A 21024-nucleotide genomic window follows, 5' to 3' on the forward strand; every position below is an offset into this window, starting at 1 on the left:
GCTGCTGAAACACTCGGACTTGACTTCAGTATTAGGGGTGAGCAAAATGCATCAAATCTAATCAATCTCGAGTACTCACTCCTGAAAGCCCGGATTAAGAAATCACAAGAGAAAAACTTTCGTGAACAGCTCCTAGATAATAGGATGCACGGTATCTTCCACAGAAATGTGAAGGATCAGTCAATGTCTTGTGAACTAACGTTTGCTTTCCTTAAATCGCCCGGATTGAAGTCTGGTACAGAGGGTTTCATTTTTGCATGCCAAGACGGTGTCATTTCCACCTGAACATACCGTCGCCACATTTTGAGCCAAGAAATTCCCGTTGATAGCTGCAGGGCGTGCCATGCACACCCCGAGCATTTAGCTCACATACTATCTAGTGGTCCAACACACGCGGGAACGACCTACATTCAAAGGAACAATGCGACACTAAGAGTACTTTATTACCATCTCTGTCACTCCTACGGCATTCACCTTAATATCGCTCCTCTAAATGCTCCTAGGGAAATTGAGTCAATTGTCGAGAATGGGAAGTGCCGTATATACTGGAACTTTATATCCTCGACAATTGTTTCTGTTGCTCACTCGAGGCCTGACATGGTTCTTCTTGACTTCGAGAAGCGAACCATGTTCGTTATCGAAATTTCGGCATCAGCTGACAAAAACATCATAGCCAAAGAGAATGAAAATAAAGAGAGGTATTGAGACCTTATAAGGGAGTTGCAACGATTGTACCCGGAATATTCTGTTAAACTGATCGTCCTTATCATCGGCGCTCTTGGAGGTGCCAAGCTTTCACTTGCTAATAGCCTAAAAAGCATCCCTGCGTGTCAACAATATGCTAGAACACTTGCGGGAAAAATGAAGAAGGCGGTTGTCCTTGGGTCGCTCCGTGTTCTGAGGGTCCACGAGGCTTTTTCTGGATCGTCGTATTGATTCCTTTACAGACTGTAACCACCTATCTCACGGTTGTGAGACGTGGTCATGGCTGAAATTTTACCGCGATTTCGCTGGAAGCGGGTGCAATTTTTCAGATTAGCACCCGCTCCCGGCGAAATCCTGCGGTTGTCCTTATGACAAATCTTTAATTATATATATATATATATATTAAACATGGAAAAACGCAGCTTAAAGGAGTAGTATAAATACTTACTGGTTATTGCCGGTCGAGAAAACACTTGACCAACATGATGTTTGGAGACAATTTACGTTGTCGAGAGTGTGATTTCCAAAAAAAAGATATCACAGTGATGACAACTGACCAGGTCTTAATTCCAATACCAACTTTTATTCGTTCTTTAAAAGCGACCAAAAGTCCAGTCGCAGAAATGAAATTTATGTTTGATGAATGTTTTAGTAGTTTTTCGATCAGGGAATATAATGGAAAAAGTTTTTTTTTTTGTGACGTAAATCTTTCTCTAGTTTGTTTATCGCGAATGGATACCTAAGAACATGTCCACGCAAATGCGCAGTAGTATTTGCGCTCTCACATATTCTGCTCACTCCCCTATGTTATATTTTAACATCTCGATTGATACGTAGGGGTTATTCATGTTTGTTTTTTACTTCAAAATGTTCAAAACTTTTAACGCATGCTTTCATCATAATCACTAATGTGCATGTGCGCGGAGATGCTCCTGGGTATCCATTCGTAGCAAACATTAACAAATTATGGGTCGTTCGTAGTTCCCCCCCCCCCCCTCCCCCGCTTACAAGGATACTACTCTTTACTATTCCCTCGTGGTCTACTGACTGATCAATTACACATGAACTGGCGTCCATATAACGCGTGCTTCTGGTTGGTCAGTGTCTAATTGTTAATTATAATTAAATTATTAACTTCACAACAAATTGGTAGTATTACTTTTCATACCATTTCTTATAAGGAATTCAAAAATATAAAAATGTGCTATAGTAATGGGAAAAAGTTGATTAAATAAAGTATTTCGCAAGATTTTTAATTAATTTCCTGTTTAACTTATTGGTATAGTCATCAAACTAAAAAAAATCAAAACAAAATCAAATTTTATTTTTATTTTTGAACATCCCTAAAATGTTTAAATTTCCTTTGAGCTGCTCTTACATTCGCGGAAAGATACTTACTGTAAAATAATATTAAGTTCAACAAATTTTGGGTTGATGATAACATTCGCCTACCATAAGGTGTAAAGCCATAATTCCACAATATATAAAGACCAATACCATAAGGTGACGAAATAGTTTCTTTGCGTGTAATAACCCAGTGGGCACAAAATTTAGCGACGTCTTCGCGACATCGTTACGACATCTTAACGACAGCTTTACGATATCCTATGTCCATATCGTAAAGTTATCGTAAAAATGTCGTAAAGACGTCGCCGAATTTTGTGCCCACTGGGAATTCAAACACTGAAATATATATCTTAATTTAGTGAATAATATAAACAATTCTGTTGTACCAAAAAAACTTCATGTAGTTCAATATTTTAGTTCTACTCTATATGTAGCTAAAATTGTATTGAAACTGATTTCAAACCTTAATTTTAGGTTTTTCTGAAAGGTTCGCTTGCGTCAAGTTACCTGCCATATTCTTGCACGTAGTGTAGTGTTTGTCTTCATTGTAATAGCAAATCAAAAAAAGAACTTTAGAATGACAGAACAACAAACTACAGTAATATAAGGTGTTAATACAAACTTTTGATTGATAACATATACATTTTAAAGCTTTTAAAAAGATTTTTGTCCAAAAAGTACTTATTGTAACTGTAGACAAGTTTTGTGTGTAATTTAATTAATTTTACTTAAAACTTGAGTACTAAATCATTCACAAGATTTTACGAAACAAATGTGGAAAAAATGCAATAGTTTACTTCAAAACACTTTATTTTCCTTGCTTTTGTCCCGCTTTAATTCTAACGACAAAACTTTAAAAAATTTCTCGATTAAACTGTTTAGGATAAACACGAAACAATTGCTTTCAAAGGTATAACTTTCTTCCGCTCAGCAGTCAATTTATGCATAGTTTCAATTGCGTGTCATAATTTCATTTCAGAATGTGTCACTTTCGTTAAATTCAAGTGCCGCAAATTAGACGATGCGCCACAATAGAAGCCGTGCTCCAAAACTTATGAAAAATTGGTCTTAAAATCGTATCCAAAATTTTTTGTAATCTACATCCGAAACTTTCTATTTCTATTCCTCAGATTAAACAAACAATTTCAGTAACAATAGCTCTACATGAATTGTAATTTAATTAATAACATTTTTCCAAGAAAGTAAATACCGTTCCTCCACCTGCAATTTTTGAATCAAATCAAATGAAGATCTCGACATGATTTGATGACATTGAAAAACAATTACAAATTTTTTGAAATTAGAAAGAAATTAGAGCTCTTTGGTGATGATTGTTTATCCGGAATTTTTTTAGTGAAGCATATCAAGCATTCAAAAATTTTCTAAACTCTAGTCATGTTACAATAAACCCTTGAACACCATAGTCATCACGTCGAGACGAACAATCACTCACTCGAGATGATCGTTTCGTCTTGCTCGAGTTCTTTTTATTAGAAATTCTTGATCTCCATTACCCTTTATTTTCATTTAATTATATTTCAAGCAAATTTCGATGTTTTCAAAAATTGACTGAGATGCATCACTAGTTTGTATAGCTACTTGAAATATGAACTATAACAAATGCCATTTGGAAGAGTTACAAAAACGTGGGTTTTATAACATTGACGTGGAAGAAACAGACATAGTAGATTCCGATTGAAAGGTGTAGGCTTTGCAGTCATACGATCGCCATTTGGCAAATCTAAAAAAACAAATGTTGGTTTCCAAAGAGTATCATGTACCTGCATGATAGGGTTTCTTGACACGCGGAGTTCCCTTGTGACCCAACCATATCCACCTGGCTTTCGTACATAAATGTTCGTTGCATTATATTGAGGGACACGAATCCAGGTGGGTTCTGAGTATCCGAATTCTGTAAGACCTCCAACAATCTCTGATCCATCCGAAAATTCCAAACGAACGAGGCTCCCTTCGCAAATATCAATAGGATCTTCAGGTTCAACTGGTTTTGTATATGGACACTTATGTTTACGACGTTGTGATTCAACGTTATCTCTTATAACGTGACTACCTTGTCCAGCTCCTTCAGCGCCTAATTTTGCAAAAATTTAAATTAACAGTTCAAAGAAATATTTGGGAGTGTCTAAAACCTATTATTGCAAGAAATTGAATATTTCATTGTATTTGCATCCAGGTTGGCCACCCACCCAGAATAACCGAGAGAACTGGGAACAAAGCCCGAACGGATTTAAAGCGGGAGAAAACCGAAAACCCTAAGATTAAAGTATTATATCGAGGCATTTTTTTAATTTTACAAATTGCGCGTTTGGTAGCTTGTAAGCATTTTTCCGTGGAGAAATTTTCCAATTTGATTCCGATTTCGGACGTAGCCTTGACCGGGTTAGCTCAATGTGGCCCTGGTTATAGCTACTGCTGTGATTCTTGTCGGGTCCACATTGGGCTAGCCTCTGTAAATAAGGGTTAGTTTGAAAATTAAGAATAACTTAAATTCAAAATTTCTCCTTGTCTTAATTAGTAAATATTCAACTAATTTTTAGTTCAGTGACTAATTTAAAGTTACAATAGTTAAACTTAACTGGCAGCAAATGTTATTCAACCAGAAAGTGGCATTATTGCCATTAATTCTTTGGTGACAATCTCTATTTCTTTCGACTAATTTAATTTTTAGAAATTGATTACTTCTTAATTCTATTATTTTTATAAATGACGAAATCAAAAGTTTGAGGTATTCATTCCTCATGGGTTAAAAACGTTTCTCAATTTTCCTTTTTCACGGTATTAAAGAAATAAATTTTAACCAATTTATGCTTCTAATACCGACTTAATTTCTTCAAGTCGTGAAAAGATTATAAAACACGAGATACAAACAGAAGAAAGCTTAATTCAATTTAAACAAAATGTCCCAAAATTCTTGTTTAGGGGCGAATTAAATTATTTAATAAATATACACGTACGCCTTAGCAACGAACTCCGGAGATAGCATTTATTCTCATTTATTTATTTGTTCTTTTGTGTAATTTGACATATTCTTTGTATTTCATATTAATCATCCAAAGTATTATGAAAAACACAATGAACAAGAATAATTTTATACCCAAAAGGAAGAATTTAAAACAAAATCTAGTGATTTTTAAGAAGATATTAGAATAATCAACAAAAAATTTGCAATCTTGATAAACAAGCATAATTTTCATTCCAGAAAGACGAATTTAAACAAAAATGACTTTTCTACCAATTAGTTGAATTTTTAACTGAGCAGTTGAATTTTTAACAGACAATATTTATTTACTATCCAAAAAGACGACTTTAAAAAAATACTTGAATTTTTACGCATCAGTTAAATTTTTAACTCATACAATATGCATGGCAACGTTTTAACAGAAAATGGAATAGTTCAATTTTCAGATAAAAACTTGGATAAAAATTACCTTTAAGCAAAGAAAACGTAAACAAATTTTCAACAAAATATGCTCAATTTTTAACTTAAAGGGATCAATTTTTGACCAAGAAGAATAATGTTCTATCAAAAAAAGTCGAATATTAAAAAAAGACATTAATTTTCATCCAACAAAATTGCAGCTTTGACCAAACACATAAAATTCGACAAAGCAGTTGAATTTTTGAAAAAAGATAAATTTAACAATGATTTGCATATTCAAGAAAATAAATAAATTTAAAAGAAAATAATAGAATTATCAACCAAACAAGATTAATTCAGAACCAGAATTATATTTGTTCCTGAATAGAATTTCCAAGTCTTCATCTACTCTAGGTTTTTATTATTCTTTTAAAGAGTTTAATAATGCCATATAATTCTCAATTCTTTTTAAAATATTTATATAATTTTTATTGTTTGACACGTTAAAAGGATAGTAGATGCGAAAGATGACAAAGAGTTTTAAACTCTCTGTAAAACTGATGATAATCGTTTTTAATTATTTAAATAATGAAGTTTGATATTCTCAATTTATTGTTAACTCTTTCATGAAATTAATAATATTTGAATAATATTTTTGTAAATAAAAATTAGGAGGGGCCACGTCAGGGCCAGCTTGGGTCTTCCTTGTGGATATCCCAGTCTGGCCCTGATCAGATTAGACGTTTCATTTCAAGTCTGGCCCTGATTGGGGTGACCGACCGGGGCCAGATTCTGCCAAGTCTGTCTCTTACCAGGGCCACTCGAAATAACATTAGTTGTAGGAAATGTTAGAAATTTTATTATTCCTAAACATATTTTTAGAAGGAAAATTTGTACGAGTTTGACTTCGACAGATATTTAACAAAATTAGTTGAATTTATCTTTTTAAATTATGCTATTATTTAGTTTACAGTGCGTAAATCGAAAATATTTTACTTACAAAATATTCCATTTTAGAGTTTACTTTAATTAAATTTAAAATGATATCTTCAAGACTTCAGCCATTAAAAATTAAAAGAGTTTGAACTGGAAAATTTTTGATAAAGACGATTTTTGTATAAACTGGAAATATACATAGATATATTGTTAAATGTATCTGTAATTTTAGAATCAAAAAGTGAACAATAACTGATTTGACAAAATGATTGCAAATATGTTAAAACTTTTTAAGAAATTCGAGGTTTTAACTTTCAGAATTAAAAGGAGTCTATTTGGAAGTATTAGTGCTTAAAAAATATATAAACGGCTGATTGAAACTTTATAAACTACTTTCAACTTCAAAATAACTGCATAATAATATGTTTGTAATTAACGGCATTTATTACATTTTAAATATTATTTCAGTCTAAAATATTCCATTTTTAACTTATTCATTTTTTAATTTTTGAATTGAGAAAAGGAATAATTATATAATATTTCGTTAGGTATATTTGTCAATCTTAAAAAAATTTTTAATATACTCGCAAATAAAGCTTACAACTAAAATGAAGAAAAATGTTTTTCTTCCTTTCAATCCTTTCACAATTTTTGAAAAGCTTCTGAATTTTTTTTGGAATCTACAAAAATATATATTTTGTTTAAAATTAGGCTATTAATTCACATTTTTAATTAATTTGGAATATTTTCAAAACTTCTGAATATAATAGTTAAAAATTCTACATTTATGAGTCTTAAATTAAAATTAAAAATTCAACAATTCCACTGATTTATCTCGCCGATACCGCATTTCTCTTTGCCGAGGCTTCAGTTTCACAATGAAATGCTCAATTTTAATTTCGAAGCAATTACGGGATTACAAAATTTAACAAATTAAAAATTAAAATTGGAATCAGAAAGTAGCGATAAAAATAAGCAAGTTTTAAATTGAAGTGAATAATGTGCAAACTTTTAAACTTTTTCAAATTTTAGTTGTCTTGCTGAATCAGATATCTGAAAAAAATAGTTTTTCTATGATTTTAAGAACTAAATTATTATAACTTATGTAATTTCAAATGAAAATCATTATTTTTATTAAAAATATTTAAATTCACAAAAAAAATATTAATTTTACAATTCTCTGATTTTTAAAAATAATTATTTGTTTAAAAAATGTTGTATTGAAAAAATTTCTATTACGATTTATAGCCATAGAAGAAGCCATAGAAGCCATAGAAAAATTTAATATCGAAATTGGAACGACAAGCACGACAACCACCTTAAAAAGGGATAAAAGTGGAAAAATTAGGCATTAATGTACGATGAAAATTAGAAAAGTTATATCAATCTCAAAATATGGAAAATTTAACAAAAAAATTAATAATAAAATATTTTGTTTAATAGATTAGGAAACTTCATTCAAAGTTTTCACCAGATAGCAAATACATTTAGACTATGTTAGATCAAATTCAAACAATCAGAGCTTTTTCAACATTTGAAACAAAATTTTTTCATGAGTTTTAGAAATTTTTTCAAAGTTTCTGGTACAAGACAAAAAGAATTGCAAATTATCGAAACGAAAATTTTAATTTCGATGATAAGTAGTCAAATTTTTGTAGTTAAATTTAACAACAAAAAATAGAAAATATATATTTTTCCGATAGATTAGGAGATTTCAATAAAAGTTTTTACTAGATATCAAATCACTTAATATCGAATATATTCAGAGACTATCTTAGTTACATTTTTCTATTAGACCAAAATTCAAAAAGTTAAAGCTTTTTCAAAACCTTAAACAAAATTTTTTCATGAATCTTCAAATTTTTTGTCAAAGTGTGTGGTACAGGACAAAAAAAAACAAGCAAATTATTTAAGCGAAATTGTTTATTTGGATAAATGTTATAGAAGTTATGTATATATATCCCAAATTTTGAAAATTAAAAAAAAATGAAATAAATATTTTTCTGATAGATTAGGAAATTTGATTCAAAGTTTTCACCAGATCTCGAATATTAATTTCAGTAAGATTTTTCTATAAGACCAAAATTCAAAAAAATTGAGCTTTTTCAAAATTTAGAACATAATTGTTGTATGGGCCATCAGAAAATTTTTCAGAGTTTCTGGTACGCGACAAAAAGACTTACAAATTATCTCAATCAAATTTTTTATTTCGATGAAAATTATGAAAGTTATATGCTTAACCCAATTTTAATGACGATACAATTAGTTTTGGTTTTTAATGCTTTTCAAGATTTTGAAAATTTTTAGAAAATGGAAAAAAATGTTTAATAGATTACGAAATATGATTTTCAATTTCTGCTAGATATAAAATATATTTCGGAACTCTTTTCCTGACTTCCGTTTCCGGCATGAATGTGTAAAGTAGTGGGAATTGTTGATGCTGAGTGTTTCTGATATTGTGGTAAAATATGAGGTGTGTAGATTGTGGAAGTGTGCGGAAGGGTGTGGATGTAAGAGATTAATTGAGGGATAGTGAGATTGAAAAGGAGAGGTAGATATTTTGAAGGATTGAGAGATATTTGGGTGGAAGTTGAGGTTAGGTTGTTTGGAGATTTATGACAGGGTGGGAGGACTGTGTTGATCGGGTTGATAGTAGCAGAGTTGGGTAGCGACAAAGAAAGGCGAGACAAGTACCTGACCGCGACGGTAGATAGGGGCAAGGAAGCATATAAGGCGGGAGTGTTTAAATTGGATGCATGATTTAGAGCAGGAAGTGTTCAGTATGCCGAAAGAGGAGATCAAGAATAGGAAGGCAAGGGGGAAGTATAAGAAAACTATAAAACAGAAAAAATTAAGAGCAAAGAGAGTGTGATCAATTGAGGCTTCTATCAAAAGGAAGAAACGGGAGAGGGAAAGCAGTGAAGAGAAGGGAGATAATGGTGTTAGCGTGAAATATAAAAAAATGTTTAGATTACCACCGAAAAAGCAGAATTTGGTAGATAAGAGTGATATAGTAAGGGGGCTGAAGTAAGCGGAGATGAAAGTGAAGTTTCGATGAAAGAGGAAAGTCTAAAGGAAATTCGCGAATTGATGATAGAGGTAATGGGGATTTATGAAGAAAAGCAGCAGAAAGGGGGAGAGGAATTATAGAAGGAAATTAGGCGGGAAATGGCTGAACTTAAGAAAGAAATAAAAAAGTGGGAAGAAATCATGAAAAGTTAGAAAAGAGGATGCAGTCATTAGAACAAAAACTAGAGAAGGAGGAAGATATTGATAAAAATGTAGAAGAGGGGGGCGAGAGTGGGAATAAGGAGATAGAAAGACTGAGAAAAATAGAACAAAGGATAGTAAGAAAAGAGAGGGAAGAAAGAAAATTAAACATAGTGATAAAGGGTATAAGATTAGAAGGGAAGGAGTGGAAGAAGTACTAAAAAGGATTGATGCAAAGGTAGAGATAGAAGAAGTGAGGAGTGTAGGAAGAGTAGAGAGAATAGGGGATTGCATGATACTAATAAGACTAAAGAAATGGGAACATAAGAAGAAAGTGATGACAAAGAAGAGTATGTTATATGGAAGCTCAGAGAGAATAGAGGATGATTTGACATGGTAGAAAGGAAGATGCAGTATAAGTTAAGGAAAATAGCGGAAGAGGAAAGAAAAAAGGGAAGAAGAACATGGGTAAAGTATGGGAGAATACAGATAGGCAGAGTATGGTGGAATTGGGATAAAGAAAGGGAACAGAGAGTAAGAAATGAGTTGCAGGGAAACCAGAAGAGGAAGGAACGGGAGATAGGGAAATAAGAAATAGGAAGAAGGAAAAAAATATGAGAAACGAAAGTAGGGAAGAATGGAAGATTCGCTACTAGAATATAGTAAATTGTAAATGTGAATGAATAATTGTTGAAAGTATATCGTTAAAAGTACTCTCCTGGTCAATGAATATTGCCCACCCTGAGCGAAATTGGTCGAAATAAAAAGTTTAATATCCCTGTAAAAATGCTTCAATTTTTTAAAAAATCGGACGTGATTTTCTAGCTTTAGTCAAGACCTTTCAAATGCAATTGGTTTTGTCAAAAAATTCAGTTTTTATAGTGAACAAAAAGAAACTTTTTTCCATTTTTTTTTCTCTCAAAAAACGTGTGTAATTTTTAAAAGGAACTTGTGGATTCAGAAAAATCAAAATGAAATAGACACGTATTTATATTTTTTTGTGATACAATGAAGATTAAATTTTGTATCGGGCCGTTTTAAAATTATATAGCAAAAAAGTCAAAAGAGAAAAAATGTTTGTTTTCACATGAAAAAAATGTTTCTTTCATTTTTCACCATTTTTTTCGTTATTAATATTTTTAACTTTTACACTTTAGAGAATATAGTTAAAAGATTTGTAATAACATTAATTTATATATAAAAGTTGGGAAATATTAATTTAAAAAAAATTTAGCTCAGGGTGCTGGGTATTTATTATCAATATCAATATGATACTAAATTATACTCACATTCAAACTCAATCAAAGCCATGAGTGTGAAAAGTGAAAGACCACTAGCAATCTTCATTTTTCCGAAAAAAGAAGACGCAATGTGATTTTTTTTAATTTTGTGAACGAGAAACTAAGTAATTTTCCGAATTTCTGCAGCGCTATATAATACGCCCCATTTTCACATTTCTAACATTTCTTAATTGCACGATATATTGCTTTACAAATTTTTCGTCGGTAAGTGTGGACGCTTTAAAATTTAAAAGATATATAATATAAGGTAACTACGCAATATTTGTATTTTATAATCACGGCAGTATTTACAAGATAACCTGATAACTTAAACCAACATTTTTGGTTACTAATTATTTTATGCCGCAGTTTTCTATATAGTAATAAATTAATTACAATAACATATAGATTAATGTTAGCCTTAATGTAAAAAATCTCGTACCTGGTTGTTTGTCATCTAAATATACGTCAAAGATATCATAAGCCAAATAAGACTGTTTACTGTCACATTTGGCAATACCTTTGAGCAGCCACTTATAAATAAAATACAATTTTAGAGAGCTAAATTTAAAATTTACATGTTAACTTTTTAATTGCTGCATTTGAACAACTTTTTATTTTCAGTGAAATTGTTAATTTTTTTGTATAAATAACAGTTGAGCATTCAATATTTAATTAGCAAAAGTTAGAGTAAGTTTAATAGATATTTCGAAGTTTAGAATTTCAAAATAAAATGTTAAAGTTTCTAAAGGATTTTCAAGAGATTGGAAATAATAAAAAAGTTTTTCTTAAGATTCCTGGAAAATTTGTAATGCCTTTTATTTACAAAAATTAAGTTTAACAGAATATTAGATAAGATTTAAAAAGGCATTCACAATTGCCAAAAAATAATTTAGGACATCTTAAGTGATTTTTTTTTAATTTTCGTGGATTTAATAAAAGTATCAGAAAAAATTAGAATAATTTAAAAAATGCTTCGAATTTTAAAACAAATGACAAACAGAATTTTAAATTTGAAAACATTTCATAAAATTGAAAACAAAATGTCGATTTTTTTAACATCGTGAAATCAAATTTTTGAGCTGCTTAAGGTTTTCGAACGATTTAAAGATGATGCAAATATCTTCTGAAAATTCCTGAACAAATTTTTATGACTTTTTATTTAAATAATAATACAATTTCAAAACAATTTTTCATTTTTCTGTCATCATTAATAAAATAAATAAACAATTAGTAATTTTTAGGCTCCAACAATTAAAATAATTTTATTTCTTATTTAACATTTGTTCAGTTAAAAAGATTTGATCTTAATTTTTAATGCTTCTCACTAAGAATTGCTCAAAATATTCAAAATTCGAAAATCCATAAATTTGCTGATTCATTTTTTATATTATGGAATTGTACAATTTATAAAATTTTAACAAATCTTTACTTATTAAGCGTTTGAATTTTACAAAATTTCGGATTAAGTTTTAAAAATTTAAAATTGAAAACAGTTCCACTTTAAGTATTTCAATTTGCAGTTCAGTTTTTATAATCTCAAAAAAAGTTTAGCTTCAGGAGTAGGACCTTTTCTTTGCAAACCTGGAAAATCCAGGAAATAACCGGGAATTTCATCTTCGAATAAAACAGCGACCCTTAATTATCAATAAAAAAGAATTATATTATATATTATTTTGTTATAATTATAATTATTTATTTTCATAAATATCCATAACTAAGGATTTAGATTTAAATAATTCATAATTTTGTCAAAAAATGTATGAAAATAACAATTCATTTTATTTAGAATAATTAAGTTTTAAATTCTAACAATTGTTTAATAAAAACACAAAATAAATTATGCGCCAGCTATCGTCTTCGAGTTTGTAGGGTCAATCCGGGATATTCATTGATATCCCCACTACTGCCATGATAAGCAAAGCCGATATAGGCTCTCTCTCTCTCACAACACTTTTCGTTCCGTCTCTATAATTGTATACATGGTATTTGGATGGCCCCTCAAGGGGTAAACCTCTCTAGCGAAAGAAAAAAAACCTACCTTTGATTTATTATTTTAGGAGTATGAAAAAAACTGTTTTCTGTATTCTCTAAAACTCTTTTTATATGCACTTCATATTCCACAATTGAAACGGAAAAAAGCGTTTAAGTTCTTCCTTTGTAGATTTTCGAAAATCGCGCTTTTGTATTTAGAGCATACCCTAGCGGAACTAGTGACCGGAAAGGATACTCTACAGCGCATCCTTACAGTATCAACATAGTATCTCTTTTAAATTGTGGCAATTCGATTTCTACATTAAATTTTCCATTAGAATGTCATGGCCAAAAAAAATAAATTTTCAACTGCAAAAGATGCCTTTTTCTACCAAAAAGGTGACTTTATCAAATTAGTTACATTTTTATCTGACAATCGTGCATATTTAACAAAATATTCAAAAGTTTTTATACAAAAAAGAATCAAATTTAAAAACAACAGAAAATCTTCAAAAAAGGAGTTTTTTAATCCAGAAGATAAATTTTCTGCTAGAAATGATAAATTTTCCACTAAAAGATACATTTTTAACAAAATCGTTGAATTCTCAACCACATAAAGTTTCAATAAAAAACGATGAAGTTTCAACCAAATATTTAAATTTTCCACTGAAAAAGATTTGTTTAACCCTGTCGATTTCATTGAAACTTTAAATTGCATGTCGTTAAAATTATTAAGTTTTAATTTGAAATTCTCTGAAATGAACTATATCAGAAAAATGTTTGAAAATACATACCTTCCAAAGAAAAATCTTAAAATTGGAAAATTTACAAAATTATATTTTAATAGCATTAAAAACCATTCCGTTGTTCGAAAAGAATAAGTTCACAATTAATTAAAAGTAGAAAAGTACAATTGTTTTAAAAATTTTGTTTTAATTTTGAATAGTCTCTTTGAATATTGTTAGAAAGTTGTGGCTTTTCCTGAAATTTTCAACTTTTGGTCTAATTTCAACTTAGACTGTGTTAATAATGAATGAAATTGAAGGAACATAATTGTTTAAATAAATAATTATTGTTTCTAACAATTTATGCTATAGTAATTCTATAGAGATTTGGATTCTGAAAAAATTTGATCTTTTGTGCGCTCTTAACTTTTAGATATAATAATTGATGCAGTTTAAAAAAAAAAATTGTTTTAACAATTTGTCTTTTTCTATATTTATCTTTCCTTAAAGTAATGCTTGAGAATTGCGCTTTTTCTAAATTAAGAACCTTTCTCTAAATTTTTAATGAAGAACAATTAATAAATATAAGTATTAAGTTAAACGAAAAGACTCGTTTGATAGGTTTCTCAACAAAAATTTGCATTTAATATGTCCCATACAAAACATTTCAAGAATATTTTTAATATTTGTTTTATTTTAAGCAAATATATATACATCAAACTCTCGCTTTTAGTCTAGTATCGCGGGTTGCTTCAAATAACCTTGGACTTTTTTCGGGGGGATCGAAGCGTAAACAGTGAAAGTCACCTGACTCGCTTATAATTGGAATATATATCTATATATATATAATGTCGCACCTATTATTGCCCTACTTCCCTGAGAAACTGAGAGAGCGGGCGGTTCTAGGAAGGCCGAGAACGGGGTGACTAAAAGTGAGAGTTTAGTGTATTTACAAAAAAGAAAGAGATTTTTGAAGAAGTAATTTTCTATTCAGTTATTAAATACTTGTACATAACTAGAAATCTGAAGCAAAATTGAACATTTAAGAAAAAACTGCAACTTTCTAGCTATCTATCATTATCATAAAAGAAGATGGTTATGCACAAAAATAATTAGTTCCGACAAAAATTAATGATTAATTTAATTAATTTTTTCCCCACAACATTTTTTCATGACTCTTTCAAAATTCAAGTTGTATTGTCAATAACTGTAATTTGGTGATCTTGATATCTTCTTTGTACAAATCCCATTCATTTAAATATTTATTTTATTAAAGTAGAATACTTTCTGTAAAAACTGCCGAAAAACAGGAATTGATGAAGAGTTTGCACACATTTGAACAATAGACAAACCTAGTAACACAGCCCTGAAAAAAAATTCTGCAAGCCCAGCTAAATCACCATACCTATACGTTTTCGAGGTCGCTGAATCTACATTCGGGGTCAGTTTTTACCCGAATAAGTTAGGATAAAGGTCAATTGAAAATCAAAATTAAAAATCCATGGGATCGGAGAGGACCTCTACTGTTAGACGTTTTTGGAATCGCTGAGATCAAATCCCGGGTCTTTTTGACCCCCTGAGGACATAGTCAAGGTCAAGTTAAGGTCAAAGTAAAGAAATCCATTGGATGGAAGGAAACCTATACTCTCAGACGTTTTTCGGTTTGCTGAATCCTAACGCCGGGTAATTTGAACCCCACGATGTCGGTAAAAGGGTGATCCCAGGGTCAAAATTGATTAAACTATTAAATTAAACTTATGGGGTTAAACTAACCTTGGATTCGGTCTCAGCGACCCCAAAAACGCCTATGAGTAGAGCTTCTCTCCAATTCCATTATTTTCTCAATTTTCACCTTGAAATGACCTTCTTCCTGGCCTAATGGGTTAAAAATTACCCCGGATTTGGATTAAGCTACCCCAAAAACGTCTTAAGTTAGTGGTTCACGTCGATTCAATTGTCACTTTCACATTTTGACCTTCACTTCACTTTGACCCTGACTTGATGGGGTCAACTTTTGACCTGATTTCTATACTTGACTTGTCTCTGTGAAAGGTTTAGGAATTTATAATTTAAAATACATATCTTGTATGGTTTAAGATGAGAAAAAAATTGATAGTGAACCTGGAGAATGGAATAAATTGATGTAAATACCTAGTATAATTTTTTTGTTTTGCTTCTTCCTTTCAATAAATAGAGTTTTGATTAAATGTTTTTTTCGGAAGTAGTAGATTTTTTTCTAATACTATTGACTGAATATTATTAATGTTAATTTCATTATCATACTATTAAAATAAATCCCTTTCAAAGTGAGCGTTTTGAGAACTTCTGAATTAGAATAGGAAATTTTGAAAAAGAATGAAAATTATGAGCTTAAACTTAGGATGAGTTTTTTACTTAAAACAAGGAATTCCCACTCCAGGTTGAAAAATATCTGTTTTAAGTTAAATAATAATACTAAATGAAAATTCTTTATCCTAAAGTCTAAATTGTACTTCTTTGCAGAAATTTCTGGTCCCAAACTCGAATTTATAATTCTTCACAAAAATTACCTTTTTATAGGTCATAATATACATATATTTTTGAAAAATTCCCTGATTTCAGTCCAACTATAATTCTTTACAGAAAAATCGTGTCCTGATGTAAAAATTATAATCTCCAAAAAAATGTCCGGTTCTTAAGTGATCTTAAAATAAAAATTCTCAGTTCTTTCTTGAAATAATAATTCTTCAGAGAAATTTTCTGTCCAAAAAACAAATGTGTAACTCTCTGCTGAAATATGCCTGCCTTGCAGTCAAAATATAATTCTTTACGAAACTTCTGTTTTGAAAAGAAGAAATTATCATTCTTTTGGAGAATTCCCCATCCAAATTTTCAAAAATATATTTTTTCACTGCAATTTCCTACCCCAAGCTCAAAATTATAATTCTTAACTCAGGTTCTCTGTGCTAAAGTAAAAATTATAACTTCTATCGTAAAATTTCCTGTCTCGGTCTCAAAATTATATTTCTAGACTTAAATTCTATTTCCCGATTAAGAATTATAATTCTTTTCAAAAATTCTATTTTCCAAATCATGGTATTCGCAATTTCTTGCATAAATTTTATCTTTCTTTTAGAAGACTCTATTTTTAAAGCAAAATTATAATTCTTTACTTTTTTTAAGGAAGTTTCTTTAAAGAAATGTACTGTTCTATGTCAGAATTGTAGTTCTTCTGGAAAATTCCACATTCTGATTAAGCATAATGATTTTTTCATAAATTCTCTATTTTTGTACATTCAAGGGAAAGTTCCAGATCACTTGGTCACGTTTCCGGTCACATTCCTGGTGGTCACACAGAATGTGATAAGTAAACGCTAGTACATAAGCTTAAAATAAATTAGAAAAACTTTTCTTTGAAATTAGATACTGACCCTTTATTAAAAATTCTCAGATAAAATCAAATACAAATCTCGAAAATTATAAACGATAAGTACACTTCAAAAATGATTTTATATCTAAATTTTGTATTCCTGGAAAAATCCACTGTAGGAAACGCCGTCGGGCATTGTTACAAAGACATGGGTTTTCATACATCGATAAGGAAGAAATAGACGCCATTGAGTCCGATCGAAAACTTTAAGTTCTGCAATTAAACGAATGGCGCCTGACAAATTTATAATAACTGAAATTGGACTTGAAATTTCTCTATTAAAATCGAATTCTGTCATCCAACCATATCCATCTGGCTGTAGTACATAAATGATGAGTTTCTGATATTCTGGTTTATGAATCCACTCTGGGGGTTCTATGTATCCGACAGATTTCAAAACGCCTTCAAAGTCAGGAGTGTCAAACATTTGTAAAGAAACAGAGTTTTCTGTTTGAATCTCAGTGAAACGAAGAGTGGGTTGAGGTTGAAAAGGCAAACGAGAACGTCCTGGTTTACAACCGTGTCCACGTCCAAGTCTGCGCCCACGTCCTCGGGTTGGCTGTGATGAAACATGTGTACTTAAGTCTTCCTTATTTTTAGATCCCTCGGCACCTAATAGGGTAAGAAGAAAACGCGTTAGTCATTAAATATTTTGCTCCCTTTAAACTCCTCGTATCTCACACCATTAAGAGTCCCGGTGGCTCAGACGATAGCGCGCCAGGCTTCCAAGCAGGAGGACTGGGGTTCAATTCCTGTGTTGGTACGAATAGAAATTTTTCTATGTAATTTAAACCGGGGCTCTGGTAGTTCCGAACCCACCTTAAACTGTGGGTCCTCTCGAAAGAGATCAGTGGACTTCCAGGGAAGGGCTCCATATCGAAGGGACTATCGCATACTAGTGGCTGGTCATTTTTGAGCAATTTACATCTAACCATCCCACACGATTAGGAATGAAGCCGACGTTTATTAAAGTTCATGTTAAAATCGTTTGTAAGGAGAAGCGGGTGATGTTGAGTAGCAGAAAATGTGGCGTGGCTGTTTTAAACAAAATCTGTGAGACAAAATCTTTTAACAAAATCTTTAAACAAAATATGCTTGCTTTATATCAATACTCACAAAGATGTGATGCTTAGACAGAAACTACTTAATTGGGGACATTGAGGACATCATCAACAGATGTTCGTGTTTATTAGATTATCATTGAACTAGCGAATTAGCGAAATCGTGTTAATACCTTTGTGATGCTAGATGTCATCAGTTAATTGATTGAACCTTATGCTTCATAAGTATTTAGCCTTGAATGTATTTATGATAAGAATGATTACAGTTCTATTTGTATGAAGAAAACAGACAGGGTTTTCCTTAGTGGAAGTCGAGTCTTGAAAATGTAATCCGAACTGAGGTTTTCAAAATTCAAGATGGCGGATTCAATATGGTTGCCAAAGTTACTGAAAATTTCCCGTTTCAAAACTTTTCGCACATAAGGGTTTTTGGGGAAATTAATGACGAATCCATGGTAAGATGTTTGAGATTCAAAATGGCGAATCGACTACGACTACCAAAAATGATTAAAACGTTTGATTTTCATTTAAATTCGCATATGGAGGGTTTTGGGGCCACTGAGGTTGAATCCGAAATCAGGTTTTTAAATCTCAAGTTGGAGGCTCCAATATGGCTGCCAACGTTATTAAAACATTCCAAATTTCATAAAAATTGGCACATGGAGATTTTTGGGGCCATTGATAATGAATCCGCGATCAGATTTTCAAAAGTCAAGATGGCGGATCGAAGATCTTTTTCTCCGTGATGCGCGCAGTTGAATAAGTATCCTTAAGGATTACATACTGCCGAGATTTTCTCCTCGGAATTTACTATTCTTTTTTTTGCAGAAGTGAGTCAACTCGTGAGCAAATATGATCACGAATTCGATATCAGGTGGCCCAAAAACCAGAATATGCGGATTTTCATAAACTTAGAAATGTTTCAGTAAATTTTGGTAGCCGTATTGGATTTGCCATTTTGAATTTGAAAACTATAATCCCGGATTCGTCATCAGTGGACCCAAAAACTTCTATGTGCGTATAAGTATGGAAATCGGAATGTTTCAGTAATTTTTGGCAGTCATATTAGATTCGTCATCTTGAATTAAAAAAATCTTATTTCGGATTCGGAATCAGCGACTCAAAAACCATCTATACAAGTGTAAATTTAATACATTTTTAGAATATTAACTCGAAAACTAAACTTAATTTTTTTCTTTTACTTTCGTAGAATTTGTTATTAATATGAATATAAACTATATTACACTTACATTCAAACCCAATTAAAGTCATGAGTGTGAGAAGTAAAAGCTCACTAGCGATCTTCATTTTTTTCAGATAGAGACAATGTTATCTTATTTTAAAAAATGTTGTCTGGAACTGAGTAATTTTCCAAATGCCTTCATTCCTATATAATACCAACCGCTGTCAGATTTCTGAGCTTTATTTATTCTACGATATAATAATTTACAAATTTATTATATTTCATGGATTTATTTGACTTAGCCGCTTTAGAATTTTAAAAAACTTAAAATACAAGGTGAACTGCGCAATCTAAAAATCTTATGATCTTATGATTCGAACTCAAATTAACATAGAATAAAGAAATAAATAAAAAATTGCAAACTTCGCAAAATTAACGGTTTTTCTCAAAAAATGCAAAAATGTCATAAAGTTTACTATCTAGAAATTGTTAGGTATTTTTGTTGTCGTTGTAAAATTACATTTAATTACAAAGATTTGGACAAAAAACGTCTGTATCGACAAATTTTTAACAAAGTTATGACAATTTGAAAAAAAGAACCATTTTTTTTAATTCATAACTTTTTTTGAAGTGGGTAAAAAAATTTGAAAATTTTCTGAGAAATGGATTTAGTCGGGTAGAAAATAATTACAAAGTTTCAGCCAAATCGAAATAGGTCGGGTCCAAAAGTGGTTGATTTGGTATGGAATCTCCCATCTGCTTGAATTAAAAAAAAAGACAAGGTACATTTTTAGAAGAAACGGTACTCACCGTCTAGCCAAGATCCAGGAATAGACTACTAAATAAATTTTTATTGTATTTAAAAGGGTAATTCTCAATTAATATTGTTAGTTAGTTATTAATATAGTTAGTTATTTGAAGATTACTGTTGCAGCGGCTGTGATACGACACGAAAATTAAACGACAAATCAGCTGTTCACCTGAGACAAGTGACAGGCGGTAAACAACATGTTAAATGTCAAAGAAGTCAACCAATGGTAACCACCATAACGTGAAGGGCCGGTCAGCAAGAGTGCAACGCAACAGTAACGCGCCACTACGAAAGACCGCGCCAACTAGAAACGAGCACCCGCAGGAGCCATCTTGAACCACAAGTGTTGACTACTGAAGCCAGAGGTCTAGCATGAACCACATGACACAGTAGTTCCCCGGTGAACGGCGGGCGGCAGCACCAAGCAGGTCTTCGGGTAGCACCGAGTCAATCCTGCAGTGGCGCGTGGAGAAACGGCCAACAACCGGCCGAGACTCAAGGGTCGACGGGTCAAGGGGTCGACGTCAACGAAGCCAAGATTTCCGTTACTGTGTGTCTTGGATCGCAGTTGGCCGGAGCGTCCGCAAAAATTTGGAGAAGGATTTGGTAATAACCTAGGAGAAAGCTCAAGGGAGATGAAACTCTCGCAGAAGGAAGAGCTAGCCTATTCTTTTTAAATATAATGTTTAGCACGCTTAGTTATTTTTATTGAATTTTCGGTGGGATTGTGTCAGGAGTTTTCTCTCTCTCTCTCGCCCGTTAAACCAATCCCTCCCATAGTCTTGTATAGTCGTGTAAGTGGAGCTATTCAGCCTGTCAGAAGGGGCTCTAGCCTCAACTCTACGGGGCTCGGGTAGGGCAACCTACCTGGCGCCTAGTTACGAGGGTAGTTCAATAAGTCCTTAGAATGAAGTATAAAAACAATTTTTTTGGGGTAAATTTTTGTTTATTTTTCAACATAATCTCCTTGGAGCTCTATACACTTGGTCAATCGCTTTTCAAGT

This window comes from Belonocnema kinseyi, chromosome 5 (genome assembly GCF_010883055.1).
Source record: "Belonocnema kinseyi isolate 2016_QV_RU_SX_M_011 chromosome 5, B_treatae_v1, whole genome shotgun sequence".
In the NCBI taxonomy this organism is placed as follows: Eukaryota; Metazoa; Arthropoda; class Insecta; order Hymenoptera; family Cynipidae; genus Belonocnema; species Belonocnema kinseyi.